The sequence below is a fragment of the Arachis hypogaea genome, chromosome 3 (genome assembly GCF_003086295.3).
Source record: "Arachis hypogaea cultivar Tifrunner chromosome 3, arahy.Tifrunner.gnm2.J5K5, whole genome shotgun sequence".
Lineage (NCBI taxonomy): Eukaryota > Viridiplantae > Streptophyta > Magnoliopsida > Fabales > Fabaceae > Arachis > Arachis hypogaea.
The window spans coordinates 115,251,357-115,260,887 of NC_092038.1; the positions used below are offsets into that span (position 1 = coordinate 115,251,357).

Genomic DNA, 9,531 nt, shown 5'->3' on the forward strand with positions numbered 1-9,531 from the left:
CTTTTTGAGTTTGAAAGGGACCTCGGGGATCACCTTCTTCATGGCCACAACTTCATAGAAGTGGTCTTGATGCACCATTGAGATGAATCTCTCCATCTCCCATGACTCGGAGGTGGAAGCTTTTGCCTTCCCTTTCTTCTTTCTAGAGGTTTCTCCAGCCTTAGGTAACATAAATGGTTATGGAAAAACAAAAAGCAACGCTTTTACCACACCAAACTTAGAAGGTTTGCTCGTCCTCGAGCAAAAGAAGAAAGAAGAGAGTAGAAGAAGAAGAAATAGGGGAGATGGAGGGGGCTTTGTGGTTCGGCCAAGGAGGAGAAATAGTGTTTAGGTTGTATGAAAATGAAGGAGTGAGGAAGGGTTTATATAGGGGTGGAGAGAGAGGTAGGTTTGGGAGGGAAAGTGATTTGAATTTGGATGGTGAGGTAGGTGGGGTTTTATGAAGGATGGATGTGAGTGGTGAAGAGAATGGTGGAATTTGATAGGTGAGGGGTTTTTGAGAAAGAGGTATTGAGGTGATTGGTGAATGGGTGAAGAGAGAGAGTGGTGGGGTAGGTGGGGATCCTGTGGGGTCCACAGATCTTGAGGTGTCAAGGATAGCTCATCCCTGCACCAAGTGGCGTGCAAAAATGCCCTTTCTGCCAATCCTGGCATTAAACGCCGGGCTGCTGCCCTTTTCTGGTGTTAAACGCCAGTCTGGTGCCCCTTTCTGATGTTAAACGCCAGTCTGGTGCCCTTTTCTGGCGTTAAACGCCCAGAATGGTGCCAGACTGGGTGTTAAACGCCCATTTACTGCCCTTACTGGCGTTTAAATGCCAGCAAGCTTTTCCTCTAGGGTGTGCTATTTTTCTTTCTGTTTTTCATTCTGTTTTTGCTTTTTCAATTGTTTTTGTGACTTCACATGATCATCAACCTATAGAAAACATAAAATAACAATGGAAAATAGATAAATATAACATTGGGTTGCCTCCCAACAAGCGCTTCTTTAATGTCAGTAGCTTGACAGTGGGCTCTCATGGAGCCTCACAGATGTTCAGAGCAATGTTGGAACCTCCCAACACCAAACTTAGAGTTTGAATGTGGGGGTTCAACACCAAACTTAGAATTTGGTTATGGCCTCCCAACACCAAACTTAGAGTTTAACTGTGGGGGCTCTGTTTGACTCTGTTTTGAGAGAAGCTCTTCATGCTTCTTCTCTATGGTTACAGAGGGATATCCTTGAGCCTTAAACACAAGGGATTCTTCATTCACTTGAATGATCAATTCTCCTCTGTCAACATCCATCACAGCCTTTGCTGTGGCTAGGAAGGTTCTGCCAAGGATGATGGATTCATCCATGCACTTCCCAGTCTCTAGGACTATGAAATCAGCAGGAATGTAATGGTCTTCAATATTTACCAGAACATCCTCTACAAGTCCATAAGCTTGTTTTCTTGAATTGTCTGCCATCTCTAGTGAGATTCTTGCAGCTTGTACCTCAAAGATCCCTAGCTTCTCCATTACAGAGAGAGGCATCAGGTTTATGCTTGACCCTAGGTCACACAGAGCCTTCTCGAAGGTCATGGTGCCTAATGTACAAGGTATTGAGAACTTCCCAGGGTCCTGTCTCTTTTGAGGTAATCTCTGCCTAGTCAAGTCATCCAGTTCTTTGGTGAGCAAAGGGGGTTCGTCCTCCCATGTCTCATTACCAAATAACTTGTCATTTAGCTTCATGATTGCTCCAAGGTACTTAGCAACTTGCTTTTCAGTGACATCTTCATCCTCTTCAGAGGAAAAATACTCATCAGAGCTCATGAATGGCAGAAGTAAATCCAATGGAATCTCTATGGTCTCAGTGTGAGCCTTAGATTCCCATGGTTCCTCATTAAGGAACTCATTAGAGGCCAGTGGACATCTATTAAGGTCTTCCTCAGTGGCGATCACTACCTCTTTCTCCTCTCCAAATTAGGCCATGTTGATGGCCTTACACTCTCCTTTTGGATTCTCTTCTGTATTGCTTGGAAGAGTACTAGGAGGGAGTTCAGTAACTTTTTTACTCAGCTGACCCACTTGTGCCTCCAGGTTTCTAATGGAGGGCCTTGTTTCAGTCATAAAACTTTGAGTGGTTTTGATTAGATCAGAGACCATGGTTGTTAAGTCAGAGTGGCTCTGCTTAGAATTCTCTGTCTGTTGCTGAGAAGATGATGGAAAAGGCTTGCCATTGCTAAACCTGTTTCTTCTACCATTATTGTTGTTGAAACCTTGTTGAGGTCTCTGTTGATCCTTCCATGAGAGACTTGGATGATTTCTCCATGAAGGATTATAGGTGTTTCCATAGGGTTCTCCCATGTAATTCACCTCTTCCATTGATGGGTTCTCAGGATCATAAGCTTCTTCTTCAGATGAAGCGTCCTTAGTACTGCCTAGTGCAGCTTGCATTCCAGACAGACTTTGAGAAATTATATTGACTTGCTGAGTCAATATTTTGTTCTGAGCCAATATGGCATTCAGAGTATCAATCTCAAGAACTCCTTTCTTCTGATTCGTCCCATTGTTCACAAGATTCCTTTCAGAAGTGTACATGAATTGGTTATTTGCAACCATTTCAATGAGTTCTTCTTCTGCAGGCGTCTTCTTTAGATGAAGAGATCCTCCAGCAGAGCTGTCCAATGACATCTTGGACAGTTTAGACAGACCATCATATAAGATACCTATGATGCTCCATTCAGAAAGCATGTCAGAAGGACACTTTCTGATCAATTATTTGTATCTTTCTCAAGCTTCATAGAGGGATTCACCTTCCTTCTGTCTGAAGGTTTGGACTTCCACTCTAAGCTTACTCAATTTTTGAGGTGGAAAGAACTTTGCCAAGAAGGCATTAACTAGCTTTTCCCAAGAGTTCAGGCTTTCTTTAGTTTGTGAATCCAACCATATCCTAGCTCTGTCTCTTACAGCAAAAGGGAATAGCATAAGTCTGTAGACCTCAGGGTCAACCCCATTGGTCTTGACAGTGTCACAGATTTGCAAGAATTCAGCTAAGAACTGATGAGGATCTTCCAATGGAAGTCCACGGAACTTGCAATTCTATTGCATTAGAGAAACTAATTGAGGCTTAAGCTCAAAGTTGTTTGCTCCAATGGCAGGGATAGAGATGTTTCTCCCATAGAAGTCGGGAGTAGGTGCAGTAAAGTCACCCAGCACCTTCCTTGCATTGTTGGCATTATTGTTGTTTTCGGCTGCCATGTCTTCTTCTTGTTTGAAGATTTCTGTTAGGTCCTCTACAGAGAGTAGTGCTTTAGCTTCTCTTTGCTTTTGCTTCAAGGTCCTTTCAAGTTCAGGGTCGGCCTCAACAAGAATGCTTTTGTCTTTGTTCCTGCTCATATGAAAGAGAAGAGAACAAGAAAGTATGGAATCCTCTATGTCACAGTATAGAGATTCCTTGAGATGTCAGAGGAAAAGAAGAATAGAAGGAGGAGGTAGAAGAATTCGAACTTATCAAGAGAGATAGAGTTTGAATTGTTGATAGTGGAGGAGTGTTAGTCCTTAAATAGAAGGATGTGAGAAGAGGGGAAGAATTTTCGAAAATAAATTAAAAGATTTTGAAGAAATTTTGAAAAATTGAAGAATGATTTTCAAAAATTAAAGTTGGGAAAGAAATAAAGTGTGTTTTGAAAAAGATTTTTGAAAGTAGAAATCAAAAAAATATGATTCAAAAGTTATGGTTTTAAAAAGATATGATTGAAAAGATATGATTGAAAAACAATTAAAAAAGATTTGATTTCTAAAATTAATGACTTGGCTAACAAGAAATTTAAAAGATATGATTCAGACATTAAACCTTTCTCAACAGAAAAGGCAACTTACTTGAAATGTTTGAATCAAATCATTAATTGTTGGCAAGTATTTTTGAAAATGGAAAGAAATTGATTTTGAAAATATATGATTTAAAAGATATGATTTGAAAAAGATTTGATTTTGAAAATTTATGAAAACTTGAAAAAAATATTTGAATTTAAAAACAAAATCTTCCCTCTTGTGCCATCCTGGCATTAAACACCCAGAATGGTATTCATTCTGGCGTTTAACGCCCAAAACTCTACCCTTTTGGGCGTTAAACGCCCAGCCAAGTAGGCTAGCGTTTAAATGCCAGTTTTCCTTCCTCACTGGGCGTGTTGAACGCCCAGCTTTTTGGTTTTAAGATTTTATAATTTTTTTTGGATTTTTTTTTTGAAAATTGAGTGGAAAAGAAAAATAAAGGATTCAAAATTCTTAATGAGAATTCCAGGAATCATGCAATGTTAGTCTAAAGCTATAGTCTAAAAAGATTAAACATGGCTAGCCAAGCTTCAGCAGGACATTACATTCAAGAGCTAAATTGATGGGAATCAATCAGCTTTTGTGATGATAAGAACATCACCTTGAAACTCTAGAATTCATTCTTAAGAACTCTGAAGAAAAATACCTAATCTAAGCAACAAGATGAACCGTCAGTTGTCCAAACTCAAACAATCCCCGGCAACGGCGCCAAAAACTTGGTGTTGTTGCCGGATCAAAACTTGGCACTGTTATTGCAGGGAACAAATGCAAAATTGTAGTTAGGACATTTAATTCCCCGGCAACGACGCCAAAAACTTGGTGCACGAAATTGTGATCATTAATGGCGCCATTAACATGGTACGCTCAATTGCAATCTCAACTCTTTATCACAACTTCGCACAACTAACCAGTAAGTGCACTGGGTCGTCCAAGTAATAAACCTTACGCGAGTAAGGGTCGATCCCATGGAGATTGTTGGTATGAAGCAAGCTATGGTCATCTTGTAAATCTCAGTCAGGCGGATTCAAATGGTTATGGAGGATTGATAATTAAAAGATGAATAAAACATAAAATAAAGATAGAGATACTTATGTAATTCATTGGTGAGAATTTCAGATAAGCGTATGGAGATGCTTTGTCCCTTCCGTCTCTCTGCTTTCCTACTGTCTTCATCCAATCCTTCTTACTCCTTTCCATGGCAAGCTGTATGTTGGGCATTACTGTTGTCAATGGCTACAGTCCCGTCCTCTTAGTGAAAATGTTCAACGTGCTCTGTCACAGCACGACTATTCATCTGTCGGTTCTCGATCATGTCGGAATAGAATCCAGTGATTCTTTTGCGTCTGTCACTAACGCCCCACAATCGCGAGTTTGAAGCTCGTCACAGTCATTCATTCCCTGAATCCTACTCAGAATACCACAGATAAGGTTTAGACCTTCCGGATTCTCGAGAATGCCACCATCAATTCTAGCTTATACCACGAAGATTCTGATTGAGGAATCCAAAAGATATCCACTCAAGCCTTGTTTGCATGTAGAACGGAAGTGGTTGTCAGGCACGCGTTCATAAGTGAGAATGATGATGAGCGTCACATAATCATCACATTCATCATGTTCTTGGGTGCAAATGAATATCTTAGAATAAGAATAAGCTGAATTGAATAGAAGAACAATAGTAATTGCATTAATACTCGAGGTACAGCAGAGCTCCACACCTTAATCTATGGTGTGTAGAAACTCCACCATTGAAAATACATAAGAACAAGGTCTAGGCATGGCCGTGAGTCCAGACCCCATGATCTAAGATAGCATAAGACTACTCAAAGATAGCTACTAAGATCTGACCTCAAATACAATAGTAAAAGGTCATATTTATAGAGAACTAGTAGCTTAGGGTTTACAAAAAATGAGTAAATGACGTAAATATCCACTTCCGGGCCCACTTGGTGTGTGCTTGGGCTGAGCATTGAAGCATTTTCGTGTAGAGACTTTTCCTGGAGTTAAACGCCAGCTTTTGTGCCAGTTTGGGCGTTTAACTCCAGCTTTGGTGCCAGTTCCGGTGTTTAACGCCGAGCAGTCTTGAGCTGATTTGAAACGCCTGTTTGGGCCATCAAAACTCGGGCAAAGTATGGACTATTATGTATTTCTGGAAAGCCCAGGATGTCTACTTTCCAACACAATTGAGAGTGCGCCAATTGGGTATCTGTAGCTCCAGAAAATCCACTTCGAATGCAGAGAGGTCAGAATCCAATAGCATCTGCAGTCCTTTTCAGCCTCTGAATCAGATTTTTGCTCAGGTCCCTCAATTTCAGCCAGAAAATACCTGAAATCATAGAAAAACACACAAACTCATAGTAAAGTCTAGAAAAGTGAATTTTAAATAAAAACTACTAAAAATATAATAAAAACTAACTAAAACATACTAAAAACATACTAAAACCAATGCCAAAAAGCGTATAAATTATCTTCTCATCAAACGTATTCATAAAGATGAAGAACGAAGATACATCTTAGAATAGAGAATCAAACACGGATTGAAGATAAAACAATAATACTTTATTAATCCATAAAACTCAGCAGAGCTCCTCCCCTCAACCTAAACGGTTTAGAAACTCATACTGATAGAAAATACAATGAAGAATGTGTAAAGTGTCAAAGGTCTCTGTTTCAATCCCCTTTAAGAATAAAGTTCTCAAATAAATACTAGACTAATGACTAAGGATTACATAAGAAGGGTAAAACAGTCTTTTAGTGCTAAAATCCACTTTCGAGGCCCACTTGGTAAGTGTTTGGGTTGAGCTTGATTGAGATCCACGTGCTAGGAGGTCTCTAGGGTGTTGAACGCTAGCTAGGGGGTCCTTTTTGGGCGTTTGGACGCTGTTCTCTTCTTCCTTGGGCGTTGGATGCTAGAATTGGGCTGGAGGCTGGCGTTGAACGCCAGTTTTGGGCCTTCAAATATGAAGCAAAGTATGGACTATTATACATTGCTAGAAAGCTCTAGATGTTAGATTTTCATAGCAGTTAAGAACGCTCTATTTGGACTTCTGTAACTTCAGAAAAGCTCTTTAAAGTGCAAGGACGTCAGATCCTGACAGTATCTGCAGTGCTTTCTCTGCCTCTGAATTAAACTTTTGCTCCAACTCCTCAATTTCAGCCAAAAAATACCTGAAATTGCATAAAAAACACACAAACTCAAAGTAGAATCCAACGAGGTGGAGGTGCATGAGGTGATCGCTCAGGAGTTTACAGAGTAGCTGAAAAGTCCTCCACCACTGGGAGACTGGCTTTCCCTCATCTCATCTACCGCCTATGTGCAGCAGCTGGAGCTCACATTGAGGGAGATACCCTAATTGGTATTGAGAGACCAATCACAAAGAGGGGTATGGATCATATTAGAGAGTTTAGACATGGACAGCAGCAGGAGCCAGTCCCATTGCCTCCTCAGGATCTTCCGGAGATGCCTCAGGGAGTTTACTTCCCTCCTCATAATTACTAAGATCAATTGACCACATCTTTAGGGGAGCTGGCATCATCAGTCGATCAGCTGCGGCTAGAGCATTAGGATCACGCTGCGCTCCTACACTAGATGATGGAGGAGCAGAGGAGGTAGGAGTGTGATATAGAGGAGCTTAAACGCTCCAGAGGATTCTTCAGAGGTAGCAGCAGCCACCATCACTGAGGTTGTCTAGTTTTACTCTCTCTATCTTTATTTTATCTCTTTTTTCTAGTATTTAATTGTATTATCTGTTTTCTATTCTAAACTGTATGATCACTCTTAGGATTTCTTTACTTTCTAGTTTAGTAGTTTATTTTTAAAAAAATTTCAAGATATCTTATGTGTTACGGATCAAGCTTAAAATGAAAAATCTATTGAAAAATAAGTACTAAGATGCATGAGATCTTGAGTTATATTATAAGTTACTCTAGTTGCTTAGAGGTGGTGGCCTCATCTCTATTTCTGAATGTATGAATTAACTATGCATCTATGATATTGGAGTTGAGTATATTGGTTCTGGAGGAATAGGAACTTAGAGACATATTATTGATTCTCTGAAATAAGAAAAGATTGATTCTTGAGGCAAAATAAACAGCAAAAAGAATTAAAAATAAAAGAAAATTCAAAAGAAGATGTCAAAGGCTTTGAGAATCAATGGTTAGGAGGGTCAAAACTGATCTAAAAGCTCAAAAGAGTAGTTTTTCCTAACCATATGCTTGTGATGTGATAGTGTCAAGTAACCCTTGAGACTGAACACTTAAAGTCGTGACCAATTGCTGTTACAGAGTATGCCTAAGGCTCTGAGCACCACTGTTTAGGATAAATAAAAGAAAAGTTAGAACTCAAGGAATTCCCTAGTTAAGTGCTTATGGTGTTCTTGTTTCAAGTTAAGCTTGAAAAAAAAAACACTTAGAGTCACGATTAGGCTCAAGGTGCAAAGAACCAAGGAAAAGAAAAGTTGTGTTTAAGAATCAATTAGAGCCTAAAGAAGAGAATCAATAATATCATCTGAGTTCTAGTTTTGAAGGATTTCAGTATTTCTGAGCTTCAAGGGATAGTGAGATGCCGAAACTATTCAGAAATCGAGTGTCATTAGCCCCATTCAGTAACCAAACCTGAATGACAACTCAAGTCTTGTGTATTTTCTCTTCTGGGTCCTATATTATTTTTGGTTGCTTGAGAACAAGCAACAGTTTAAGTTTGGTATTATGATGCGTGAGCATCTTATACCCTTTTTGGCATCATTTTCTAGTTGTTTTTAGTTAGATTTTATTTATTTTTACCTGATTTTTGTGCAAAAATCACCTTTGGATGATACTTTAAGCTTTTCTTGTGTTTTTATGATTTTAGGTAAAATTCGGAGCAATTTGGCAGAGTTTGGAGCTAAAAAGGAAAATGCTGTAAGCATCCCCCCTGGGCGTTGAATGCCCATCCGGCGTTTAACGCCAGCAGGGGACACAGGCTAGCAACGTTGCACTTCCCCCCAGCATTTAACATCCATCTCTGGAGTTAAATGCCAGCAGCAGTCTGAATCCACTTCTTTGGGCCTCTCAAGTGGATTTTGCAGCTCTTAGCTTATTTTATTTTTTTGTAATTTTTAATTGCAAATAATATCTTTTAGGTTTAAGATTTATTATTTTATTTTATTTCCTTATCAAATTAGGTTAGTATTTAAGGAATAAGATGCACCCTTTCTAGGGCATCTTGCATCACGTATCATTAGACGTTTTCAGAATCCTATTTTCTCTGTAAGTTATGAGTAACTAAACCTTTTGGTTAAGGTTTGGAGCTCTATTTATTTCTATGGGTTAAGATTATTCTTCTTCTATTTTAATTTATATTTGATTCAATTCTAAGGTTTGTTTTCGTTCTTAATCTTATGAATTGGGTGGAACGAGAGTATGGCCCTTTTCTACACGAGTTCTTGTAATTCTCAAATAGTTATCCCCCTTGAACTACAGCTTGAAAACATTCCTCTTAGACGGCTAATTATACAAACTGATGGGGATAAGCAACATCTATTCATCCGATTTGGGGTGATTAGGGCCTTCGTGGTATAAACTAGTTTTCTGAACTTCACCCTCTAATATAAGTTAAGTGACCACGAGAGTGGCGGTTGATGAATGTTAGAAGAGGATAAATCGCTAAGAGATTAGGGTTTAAACACTTATGGTTTGTTATAGAATGAATCATTCATTATTAAAATAGTTGGTAAGACATTTTAATCCGAAAAAAGTAAA

General features: G+C 39.2%; 1 non-coding gene across 1 annotated transcript; it reads left to right on the forward strand.

The window, feature by feature from the left end:
- Positions 1-2,709: 2,709 nt before the first annotated feature.
- Positions 2,710-2,817, forward strand: LOC112793352 (small nucleolar RNA R71). Its single transcript, XR_003198048.1, has one exon. It is a non-coding gene; the product is annotated as a small nucleolar RNA R71 (small nucleolar RNA).
- The last annotated feature ends 6,714 nt before the right edge of the window (positions 2,818-9,531 follow it).